General features: G+C 47.9%; 1 long non-coding RNA gene across 1 annotated transcript; it reads left to right on the top strand.

Annotated features, from left to right (window-relative positions):
- Positions 1 to 2,075: 2,075 nt before the first annotated feature.
- Positions 2,076 to 8,728, top strand: LOC135986282 (uncharacterized). The gene is made up of 3 exons (XR_010605866.1): positions 2,076 to 7,337; positions 7,504 to 7,596; positions 8,057 to 8,728. It is a non-coding gene; the product is annotated as an uncharacterized LOC135986282 (long non-coding RNA).
- Positions 8,729 to 12,335: the final 3,607 nt, after the last annotated feature.

The raw sequence follows: 12,335 nt of genomic DNA, 5'->3' as shown, positions 1-12,335 counted from the left end.
GAGCACAGTTTAGATGCCAAGGCCGTTTGCAGGTACCGAGGGGACAGGATGGAGCAGCCATAGGCAAGCAGCAAGTGTTCAACCCAGACCATCTGCTACTGTTGGATTAATCTCTAACTTGTGCTCTCAACCGGCCAAAGGGAACTTGTTATGTTACATTTATGTCTCTAGCTTCAGGTTACTGCCTGGCACATTAAAATAAAGCAGCACTGACATTGGATTAACTTAAAAAACTGGGCTATAGGTTAGAGATGGAGAAGAAATTGTAAAAGGAGTTGTATGTGATCACCAGTGTGAGGAGAAGGAGACAACCGCATGCAATTGGCAGCTTGAGCACAGCCAGGGCACCTCCCCGAGAAGAAGGAAAGGATGGAGATCCCCACTGTGAAGGGGAGCCTGAAAATAAGCTTGGACTCATGAGCAAAGGTGCTCTCCTTCCGCTGTGGGATCAAACCGTTGTGTGCTCTGAAGAAGCAAATTTGAACTGTTGTTTCTCTTATTACCATCATTTCTTATAACTACTGCCTCTCTTGATTTCTCTTGCAAACCACCCTCTGCCAGAGAAGCAGCACTCCTGAAAACCAGGAAGCATTGTGGAGGAAGAAGGAGAATTACTTTATGAGAAATTTCCTTTTTTAAAGCATGAAATTAAAAACATAAAAAACCAAATCAAATGTTTTCACTGCCAGGGAAAGGTGAGGACAGAAACAGAAGAGAAATGTCTGAAGAAACGAAAAGCTTTCTCCCAGCTTTGCTGAATGCTGGAACAGGAGCAGACCGATGAAAAGCACTAAAAAGAAAAAGTGAGTTTGAGAAGTGGACTTGAAACCTGACTTACAGCTTATCTGATTCCTCTGCAAACTGGGCTGGTAGTCTTGCAGGATGGTTTTGTGCAGCATCTGACCGAGTCTTCCAACTCATCCGCCCGTGGGTTTTGGGTGTGTTTGAGCTAAGCTAAACCTGCCAGTCATTTACAGTTTGCTTTTCCATACACAGAGGAGAGCTGGGCTGGTTGGACTGAGCGTTGTAAAGCCTCTTTCTAGGAAAGAAGCTTTGCGCAACAGGAGGAAAAAATAGGTCATTGTCAAGGTTTAGGGCATTTGCAAGAGAAAGTAAACAAGTGGTGTGGCCGGGTGAGATGGGAGCTGAGCCCTGCGCCGAGCAGGATCCGTCCCCTGCTCCAGACAAGGCTCTACTTGCAGGAGGGTTTGGCTCCTCCTGGAAGGAACATCAGCCTTGTGGCATCAGGACTGGGATCCTTACCCTACTCTGATTCTCTGCGTGATCCCTGGCAAATTATTTAATCCCAGTGTCCCATCTGGGCACGGAGAGGAATCACCACCCTGTGACACCCAAGGCTTTGGATGCCAGGCTTTGTGGGGTACAACTTGCACTCAGGCATGATGCGTGCAGAGCAAATGGGGCTGTTGGCATTACTGTGGAGCTGCTGATGAGAGCGGGAGGCTAATGGGGACAGGAGGTGGGTGTTGGAGCAATTGCAGCAGCCACGGTCATGGCAGAGCCTGTCCCAGGGAGCCTCAGACTGCGAAAGAAACAAAAACAAGGCAAAAAATAACAACCACCAACTGACCGCAAAAGCACCGCAGGTCCTTAAAAACGCCCTTAGGCATTCGCCAAGCAAAATCCCAGGGGAGCTCAGCCGCCTCCCTGGATGATACCAACCCACAGCAAGTCACCTCCTCCCTGCCCCTCTCCCTGGGGTGCGGAGTGGGGGGGAGGTTTGGGTACAACCCCCGCATCGCCTGGTGCAAGAGGCAATGGACGGTTCTGTCCTCGCAGCAAGGGCTGTGGTTTTGCCCTCCCCGAGAGGGGACAGGCTGTGCCAGAGCAGGGTTTGGGTACCCGGCGGGGGCTGCGCGGGGGCTCTGGAGCACATCTGCCAGCCGCCTGGCCCACGCCGCCAGCCCCGCCAGTACATCTTGTTTGTGTTTTTCTGCGGAGCACACTCCCAGCGGGTTATGTCAGAGGTGAGGAATGCAGGGCCACCCTGTGTCATGAGATCAGACTTACATTTTTAGGCTGAGCGCTTACCGTATTTGCTGGGAAAGCAGCACGCAGGCGGCACACGGGGCCCCGGAGGGGTGGGAGATGATACCCCTTCGCCTCCATCCCTCTTTTCCAGCCCTCGCTCCAAGCAGAGCCGGGTGGAGCGGATGGGGCCCGTCTGCTGGAACAAGCTCTCCCTCTGTTCCTCGCAAGGAGCAAGAAGAGGAAACGTAGTGAATTAAGGCGAATGAAAAGGCAGCAGTGAAAGGCGGCTGGGAGCCGTGCCAAGAGCTCGGAAAACGCTGGCGGAGAGAGGTGGTGGTGAGCTGCTCTCTGCCGTCGCTGAAGGCATCGGCACCCTGGGTTGCCTCACGGGGGAAACTCATCCAAGCAACCGGTACCCACAAGATATCATGGTCCCAGGGGCTGGAAGCATGGAGAGAGACACGAGCGCATCCAGGGCCAGCAGGGAGGCTGGGAAAGCTGGGCTGGGAGTTGTTGATGTGGAGGACATGCGGAGGGTCTGACCCAAAGCGTTGCCCGGATCAGGGACTTTCCCCCCAGTTTTGTTGCTGGGAGCCAACCCTCATGTCCAACTTTTCTGAAATTTCTTGACTGCTTTGCAGGAGCCCTTCTGCTCAAGGAAAGCTGGTGCAAAACAACTCTGCTGATGTCTTGCAGGATCTCTGTGCTGCCTGTTCCCTGGTTTTCCCAATTAAAACTCTGAGGCTGCTTTGCAGCTCTGCTTCCCAGCCAGGGCAGAAAGAGGGGAGATGCTTTGATCCTGGTGCCACCACACAGAAAACCCACCGAGGTGAGGTCAGATCCTGGTGTAGAGAAAAGCTCCTCTTCTCTGCTCTGGTGTAGACTTTGTTTTCCTTTTTTTTCATTTTCTTCTCTTTTTTTTCTTTTTTTTTTTTTTTTTGTTTTCCTGAAATAGCTGCAGTAGTAGGCATCCTGAGATCGAGAAGCCAAAAAGCAGAGAAAAACAGTTCTACAAACCACATCCAAACTGTATGCCAGTGCTTGTCGTCTGTTTTTCTCTTTTTTTTTTTTTCTTTTTTTGTTTTGCCTTATGGAAGGTTTTGACATGGTGGTGTTTTGTTCTGTGTGTCAGAAGGAAAACAAACCCTGAAATACCAAATTCTTTGACACAATGGACTTTCCTTTCTCTAAACATCCCTGTGAGATGGGCCTCTTGCAGCTCTCTCCTCTTCCCAGAACAAGAGAACAAATACTAGGAAATCTGGAGAGATGAACTGCACGGTGCTGGCTGCAGCGGAGGAGTGAGCACCAGCCCCATGTTACTCAATGTCTCCACTGCTGGTCCTCACCCAGAGCGGGCCGGTCAACCTCCAGCAACCACTGATGGTCCCTGTGCCACTGATAGCTTTCTGCTCTGCACCACTGACTCCTTTTTGTGTCCCTGCAAGTGGTGAGAGGGGACAAAAAGGCACATAGATGAGGTTCTTAGGGACATGGTTTAGTGCTAGAGTTAGGTTATGGTTGGACTTGATGATCTTGAGGGCTTCTTCCAACCAGAATGATTCTATGATTTTCATTTCAGGTCCTCATCTATAATCCTGGACCCTCCCTCATCTACTACAACCCTGTTTCGCCATGTCACCTCCACGTGCAGTCCCAGATTCCTTTTGTCACTCTACCATGGTCCCAAGAGCCTCTCTGGGATCCCAAGTGCCTCTTTGGGAAACGCCTCCTTCCACAGAAAGTCCTGTTCTTTGGGTCCTCTCTCTGCTTGTAGACCTATGGAGGCATCAGAGAATGTCCTCTGGAGATGAGGGAGGTGACCAGCAGGGACAGGAGGGACTAGCAGAGAGCAGGAGCTCCAGGGGGACCTTCAGACCCAGAACCCTCCCCTAGGCAAGAGGGTGGAGGTCCCACAAAACATGAAGGTGATGTGTTGAGAGGAAGGGGCTGGTTGCTGCCTCATAAAAATAAAGAGGGAGATGCTATCGCGTGAGATCCTTGGGAAAATGAGGCTCGTTTCATGGTTTAGGATGTTATCTTCTCTTTCTTCCCACTCTCTGTGTCTGCCTTCCCTTTCATAAAGTTGCGCTTTGATGAGATTTTCTGTTTTATCGTTTGGGATAGAGGAAGTAGAATCACAGAATCACAGAATCATAGGATCACAGAATCATAGAATCATTTTGGTTGGAAGAGGTCTGGAGGGTAAGGAAAAAGGGCCTTGAGGCAGCATTTAGCAAGAGTCCTGAACACTGAACCAGGGCCTTACAACCACCTGACAAGACCCGGAGAGGGGGCTGCAGGTCCACCACAGCTGAACCCGAAGACTTCTGCACTATAAATGGCATGAAGAAAGGGTCTTGGCTTTCATTAAATCTTTCAGGTGCCTGGCTTGCTTTGGGGAACAGAAATCATAATTAGCAATGATATTTAGGCTTGATGTAAGTTCAGTTTGACTGCAGTGAACTCATTCACTTTTGTTACGCTCCCTCAGTTTAGGAGAAATACACTGACACTGCTTAGCAACCTTTAATCGTTTTGGCAGAAAAAAATAATCTGGGAAGGCCAAAGTTTATATCTGTTACGCTGCCCCAGACGGTTACTTGATATCCCAAATAATAAGTTATCTGGCCCTGCCATTTGCTCCTAAGCAGCATTATTTTCCGAATTGCAGTTGAGCATCCTTAAATGCGTATTGCTCGACTTTATTGTTGGATTATTACTCGTTCTGCAGTGTGGGAGCACACCATGATATCCCAGGCAGATCCAAGAACATGAGGCAGTAATATCTCCGTCTGACCCCGTCAGGCAGCCACTGGTTTGACTGGGTGCTGCTCAGCAACGGGATGTGCTGTCCCTGCCAAAGCAGATACTGTAGGTTCTTTATTTCCTAATTGTCACTTTTTCTATGACTGCTTCAAACAGAGACAAGGAGCTTAGAAAGAACAGTGCTTTTCCTGTCAGGGATGGGGTGGAAAAGACGGGAAAAAAAAAAGACTAAAGGAAGAATGTGGTGAAAGGCATCACCACATCCAGGGGCATGACTCTGATCTTGTTTGAAGCAGAGTAAACATGCAGGTTACAAAACCTAGGAGATCTGGCTCTGACGCTGGCAGCAGAAGAATGAGAAAAATGTATTTTAGACTAAATATGCTGTAGAATATACGTGAGATTTTCAAAGCATCTAAAGCCATCATCATCAAACAGCACAGTAATTTGAGTTTTAGGGACAGATCTAAATACAAGGGCCACAAAACCAGATCTTTAACCAGGTATTAAGTGACTCCGCTTTATTGTTTCTAAAGATTTTGTATTGTTTGAAAGATTTTCTATCATAAGTTCTCTCTGCTGCTCTGATAACGTTCCTTCTGGAACACCCTGCAGCTAGCCCAGACTCATCTCCCCCAAGCCCTACACCTGTCTTTCTGCTCTCTGTACGCCAAATCTCTAGATAACTCCATAATTTTATTATTTCCTACAAACTGGCTTGGGTTTGCCCTTTTCTGCTGGACTATCACCTAACATTTCTTGACCTACTGCCATATTTCTCTCACTTTTTGTAGTCATAAGCCATGACAAAGCTCTTTGCTCATATTCAGAAGCGAACTGCCCTCCTGTGCTCCTTCCTATGAAACTCGCTGAAGAGCATCCCACACACTTGGGCTCTTGAGTAACTCACCTACACAAAGAAAAATGAGGTAGAGCTGGTAAGTCTGAGCGAGAGGCCCAGGCCAACTCCTGTGGAGCAATAGGACAGGACCTGCAGGGAGATCTTGTTCCTTGGTGTTCTCCAGGTTCCCATTAGGAGCCAGGCAGAGCTACCTGGATTGTGTGGATTCAGCCAGCTGTCCCTGCTGGCCACCTCTCCACTGGTCACTGGTGCAGGCTGGGAACATGGGGCTGCTGCTCCACCTCTACCCATGTCCTCCAGGCCAGACCTAGAGACTCGGAGGAGCATATAGTCATGGCTGATCTGTCTGAAGGCCAAGGACACCGGGAGATAGGCTGGCACCAGCGGGGTGCCCTGTTCCTGCCACAGAGAGGTCTCCTGAGCACTATGTTAGGCTAGATGTTTTGCTCCAGAGTATGGTCAGGGATTCCCCGGAACATTGATTTATTTAGGGGCATCAGGTATCCCACAGTCCCATGAACAAGCAGATTTTCACGCATCATGACTCATCCTTCCTATTTCCCATGGAGCAGTGAGAAAGCCACAGAAGCCCTTGGTGGTTTTGGTTCTCCTCAGCTATGGTTCATTCCTCCAGAACTTCTTGCTCTCACATCCTGCTGGGTAAAACAGAAAAGATCACAGTACAGAAGAAATGACTGACATAATGGTCCGTCTTCCTTTACGCTATCCAAGCACACACTCCATTGCTGTCCTACAGCCACCAAGGAGGAATGAGAAGACATCTGGTAGATGCTCAAGGGTGCTAAGTGTACCACTGCACAAGCTACTCCAGAAAGGGGTATGGCAAGGAATTCAGGCAGCAACAGCATAGTGATTTAATCAACTTCAGCAGGCTCTTTGCCAGGTGTATCCTGTCCAGCTTGTGTTGAACCAACTGGCAATGAAGCAAATCCGTGGCAGCCAACTCCAAATGACCAAGACTAGCCTCATTTCAGCGCTCAGTAGCTGATTCATGTTTCGGTCTTCTGCCCCACCCAGTCTCGAGTGAGTTCAGCACGTCTCTCCGAGCTTCACTTTTCTGCTTTCAAGGCTCTCCCTCCTCCAGAGATCTTCCCACATTCGCGGCCCAACCCTATGCCACCAGTGCTCTCTGGTCTCCTGGACTGGACACCATGCAAGGCAGGAGCCAGAAGGTTGCTGGCTTTGATTCATCATCATCTAGGAAAAATGCTGGCTGATCCTGCCGGCTCTGCCTCCTTGTGCACCATCTGCTGTTCATGATAGCCATCCCCAGCGCAAAGACTCGGTATTTATCTCCACCACCCTGTCTCCTGGGGAAAGGCCAATTCTAGGGTCACTGTTCCTATATGGAACTACTGAAGATGGCACCTGGGAAGTGGAGCTGTGAAAATGGTGCCATGCTCTGGCAATGCAATGGCATCCCATCTCATAGCTTTTTCTAAGGCTTTTGCTAAGGCAGTAGCTCAGAAACATCACCTTATGCTCAAAGCAATGCCCTCAACAAACTTCTCCACCATGCAAGACCACCCACATGTCCTGGTGTGTCAGGGAACACGTCAGTGCTGGCTGTGATGGATGGTGGGATGGACAGGCTGTCAGTCACCACGAACACTGCATCACATGCTCCGGATTTGGCAAAAAACATGGCCACAGAACCATGGGAAGATATATCTCACCAGCTTTGTACCACCAGGTAATGCTCAAGTTCGGTCCCAGTGACTTACCTGTCTGTGGTGTGAGTTAAGAATCAAACCCTGATGGTTTCCCATGGGACTCAGGCTCCTGAATGATGCAAGAATTTGTGGTCTCTTTCCTTAAATAACAACAGAGTGGAGCCAAATGGGTTTTCTCTCCAACAGATGGGCTGCTGACAGGTGCTGTTGGAGGCTGAGAGATGGAAAATCAAAGATGCCCTGACGTGGTCTGTCACTAGCTTGAAGAGAGAAGAGCAGGTGAGACCTGGTTTCCTTACTCTGCCAGTCTATTCAGATGCTCAAGCAGTACAATAACACAAACATTTATTAATTTTTCCTTTCTATTCTTGTGTGTCAGGAAAATATTATTAACTTATCTTAAAGGCAGGAGAGTGGAGTGTGTCTTAAAGACGGGAGACTCAGATACGTCCTTCAGGACAATGAGGATCTGTTTACGTAGCACAGGTCCCAGAAGAAGCACAGTTGTGTCAGAATGGCATTCTGTAAAATAACAGAAAACAAAAGCTTTTCTTTCTCCCTAAATAAATCAGTTCTGTGTTTCCTTTGTGGTCTACTTTTAAAGGCTTGCTGAATTCAAGGAGGATGTGGTCACACTCATTGGAAACTCCAGATGCTACAATTTATAAACACAAATCTGCATTAAACTCACATTTTGATGAGTTAAATCTCATGTGCTTTCACTCTATTTTTCTTGCAGGGTGATGGCAGGCTGCTATAGTTTTCATGTCCCTTGGAGAACATTTGGCCAATACCTCTGATATCTCCTCCTTGATTTCTTTGACAAGATCCAGCCTTTTGTTATTTACTGATGTCACTGTAGCCTAGGAGAGAAATCAACACAGTCATGAATTATGGGCTATGCTGGTAGGACATTTCACTCTGATTGATTGATTTTAGTGTGAACAAACTCCAGATAAGTAAAGATGAGTTCAAGCTACAACACTTCTGGCTTCTGAATTCCCCTGAGTGGTGCGGAACGTCTGGGCTGAGTACTTTCACATGGGTCATCAGGAAGGTGAGATGCTTCAGCAAACACGGATCTGTGTGTAGGTCTCATTTTTTAAGAAGCTTGGGATTATAGCAAAGCAGCTGTATCTCCCCTCAGGAAACTTTCACCAGACTTTAAGAAAAAATCTCATCATCACTAGGATGAAAACATCGTGTGTTGTTGCGTGGCTATTCTTCAGCTTCAGGCACGGCATCCTCCAATCGGTCCTTCACCGGCAGGACATTTCCAACCCACCTACCATCTTCTGGTGCTCAGCACCTGAGAGAGAAAGAAAGCAGCATCCTGACCTGTCATTGTGTGTTTCTGAGACGGGAGAGGCGTGAGGGCACTGACTGCCAGGACACAATGTGTACCCCCTCTGCAAAAGCTACCACCAGCACTCTCATTTGCTTCAATACCCCAGATGTTACCTTTAATTAAAAAAAAAAAAGAAAAAAGAAAAAAGAGGCAAGTGTCTTGCTTTCTCTTTTCACAACATAACTCCTTGACTCCAAAGCAAAAGCAAACTGAAGTTGCTTCATTTCAAAATCTCTTCAGGTGATGTATAGTGCTGTGGTACAACAGTGACGGGGAGGGCTCTCAAGCACACAGCCACCCTAGGGCATGATTAGAGGAGTAACTCAGACTTTTCCATCTGAATGCTCCATTTATTATAAACAACCACCATTTTTTAATCATAACTTACTGCCCGCTGGAAGCCCTGCAGTAATGCCGCTGCCACCTGCAAATGCTGGAGCCTGGGGAGGAGAAGAGGGTAGGATGCATTTATTATTTGATGGGCTCTTTTCACGAGGGCTATGTTCAGATCTACCCGTGTGCACAAAACATCACCATTTGGAATGTCTGGGCAGTCTTTCACAAGATCCTCTTCGTACACCCAAACTACAGCACCACACATGCTCCTTCAGAGAGTCAAGACCCATTTGAATGCATTCTTGCCTACCTTTGGAGTCTATACTTCTTACTGTTGGTTAAAAATCTGAGAGAATTAGGCATATATAAGCATATTGGGTCTGAAGGATGCCTCAGCGTGGGGTCTGGAGATTTAGCTCATGATTTTTATCTCCTTGACCTCCCGTGAGCAAACACTCGTTTTGCTGTGTGATGAACCCCATGGTATCCAGCCAAGCATTTGACCCAGAGAGTCAATCCCATTACTGTGTGACTCACAAGGTAAAATCAACAACAACAACAACAACAAGCCTTGGAAACACAGCCTGACTCAATTGCTCCGTAAAATGCCACAATGGCACAATCAGATGTGGAACAGTATTTTTACCACCTGGGAAGAAAAGAGCCATGGATTCTCTTTGGATATGAAATTAAACCAGTGTTTATTTCTAGTTTGTTCAGCCTTGGTAGATTTGGAGCTTATCTTCAAATTTAGAAGTTTCCTGCTGCCCCACAGGAGCTTTTCTGTAAGATCAGGTTGGGTTCATTTAGGGAGAAAACGGTTTGCATCACCTCAGGAGACTCCCTTTGAGGAGAAGGACAGTGATGGTGGGAGCTCATCCCAGCTGTTGTCAAGAAATTGATTTTTGGGTTGACAAGATGAACGGCTTTCTTCTTGATGGATGAGACAAGAAGTCACCAAAAGCTAAAAGCAGAGAAGGAACAAAGCAAAAGTTTATGGCTCTGAAAAAAAAAGAAAAAGCAGCACATGGCAAAATATTTTCTCTTTACAGTCTTCTATGCGGTAATGATTATTCACCGCCTGAATTGCGCTGGTGGCCGTGACTCCTGTCAGGGTGTACAAATAAAGCACTGCTGTACTGCACGTGTGATGATCTGGACAGACAACTCTATCCCTGGGGAAGTGTCCGGTGACTGGTGGCTCTGGTGAGACCTACAGAAAAGCCACTTAGACTCAGGAGAAGCCCTGCAGATCTCAGCTGGTTCATGTTTTATGTCTAGCTGTTAAAAATCAAATGATCATTTAGCATGTAATCAGCAGACAGAGGTCCCATCTGATGCATGGGGGGACTCCTGTCCTGCTCTGAGGCCACATGGTGGGTGACAACCTGGATATCCTTGTGATCTTGGAGTCCCCCTCCCAGGCTCTGGGCCCATGCACGGAGGTGAAGGCGCTGACTGATGTCCAGTAGCCTGTCCCACCAGAGACTGGATGGAAAATATTGATTTCCTTTAAGAGCTCAGGAGACAGGGTAGATTTCATAGATGTCTTTCTGGCCACAAAACAGTGAAAGCGAGGACTGTCGGGGTTCAAGCTTCCCACATAAGCATCGGCCTCAGGTGGGCTGAGCACAGGATCTGACATCTCACCACCCATCCGGGGCCTTGTGTTTATTGTGGGTTTGTCTCTCCTTGGAGGCAAAAGGAATACAAAGACAAACCTCCTCACATGCTGTGTTGAAGGCTCCGGTCCTGGAGCAGGAGGGTAACACTGAAATAAGTCTCCATAACATGCAAGATCTACACCAAACCACAATGCGGACCCTCGCCTCCTATGTTGGCCACTGCAGAGCTAACAAATATTAAATAAGCTGCTGACTCCACTGAGCTGGGCTGTATTCACCCGGCAGCCCCAAGGTGCCACCTCTTGCTGCTCCTTCTACGAAATGCCAAATCCTCTTTGGAGATGTTTTCAAGCCAAGGTGCCCTTTCAGACCTGAGCTTCAAGGATAGGAACAGCTCACCTGCGATCAGGTGTAGAAGCAGAAGCAAGCATGACTTAAGGAGGCAGAAACAGGAGCATCACCAGTGCTGAGGTGCCATCGTTTTCTGACTTTTCTGAGTGCTACACATGGGTGGTTACTGTCCTTCTGAAGGAGGTAATTAATCTTGCCCATCTGATTACTTTGAGCACTGGAGCAGTGAAATCCTTGTTCTGCAGCCCCCCACGCTCAAATCAGTGGTGCCCAGAGGGAAAGTCCAAAGAAATGGCTCCTTGGAGGACAACCCACAGCACCCACTTGAAGGACAGAGGTTCCTCTCCAGGAGTGTCACAGCTGCTTTGCAATTTGGGGACCTCGAGGTCAAAAGCCCCTCCATGACGCACACCTGAAAAGGGCACTTCGTCTTCTATGGCTGAAGGAATTTGTCTTAACTAAAGCGTTTCAATTAAAAGTCAAGATTCAATCACTGCAAAGTGCCAGAGACGAGAGTCATTAATACTGGAATGCAAGTTTTAAATTCTTTTTAATATGCTCTGCAAGGCATCCATAAAAGGCTCTTAATCAATATGCATTCCAATTCCTTGCATTAGGGTTTGCAGAATTTAAATTCACGACAGTGGAAGGGCCAGGAAAACAACCTGAATTTCTATCAGAGCTCTTGCACATCCAGATCTGGGAGACCACCTTGGTCCAAGCTGCCACATGGGTGTGATCAAATGGATCAGACTCTTTGGTGGCCTATGCCAGAATGTACTAGTGATCTCAGTCCCCAGAGAACGGGTGCTGGGACATGTGGCTGACATGGGGACAAGTCTTGGAGTCCCTGTCAGTGACAGCAACTGGGTGAAGGGGCTGGAGCACAAGTGTGATGGGAGCGGCTGAGGGAGCTGGGGGGTTCAGCCTGGAGAACAGGAGCTGAGGGGAGACCTTCTGATCTCTGAACTGCCTGAAAGGAGCTTGGAGCATGGAGGGGGTTGGTCTCTTCTCCCAAGTAACAAGTGATAGGACGAGAGGAAATGGCCTCAAGTTGCGCCAGGGGAGGTTTAGATTGGTTATCAGGAAAAATTTCCTCACCGAAAGGGTTATCAAGCACTGGAACAGGCTGCCCAGGGCAGTGATGGAGTCACCACCCCTGGAGGGGTTTAAAAGACACAGAGATGAGGTTCTTAGGGACATGGTTTAGTGCCAGTGTTGGGTTAATTGTTGGACTTGATGATCTTGAGGGTCTCTTCCAACCAAAATGGTTCTATAATTCTGTGATTTTGCTTGGCCATCTCAGTCTATCAAATATTTAAAGGCACTATCAGCAATTTAAGCATTACCTGACCATC

Source organism: Caloenas nicobarica, chromosome 2 (assembly GCF_036013445.1).
Source record: "Caloenas nicobarica isolate bCalNic1 chromosome 2, bCalNic1.hap1, whole genome shotgun sequence".
Taxonomy (NCBI): Eukaryota; Metazoa; Chordata; class Aves; order Columbiformes; family Columbidae; genus Caloenas; species Caloenas nicobarica.
Note: the sequence above shows the minus strand (reverse complement) of the source record. Positions and strands in the feature narration are given on the sequence as shown.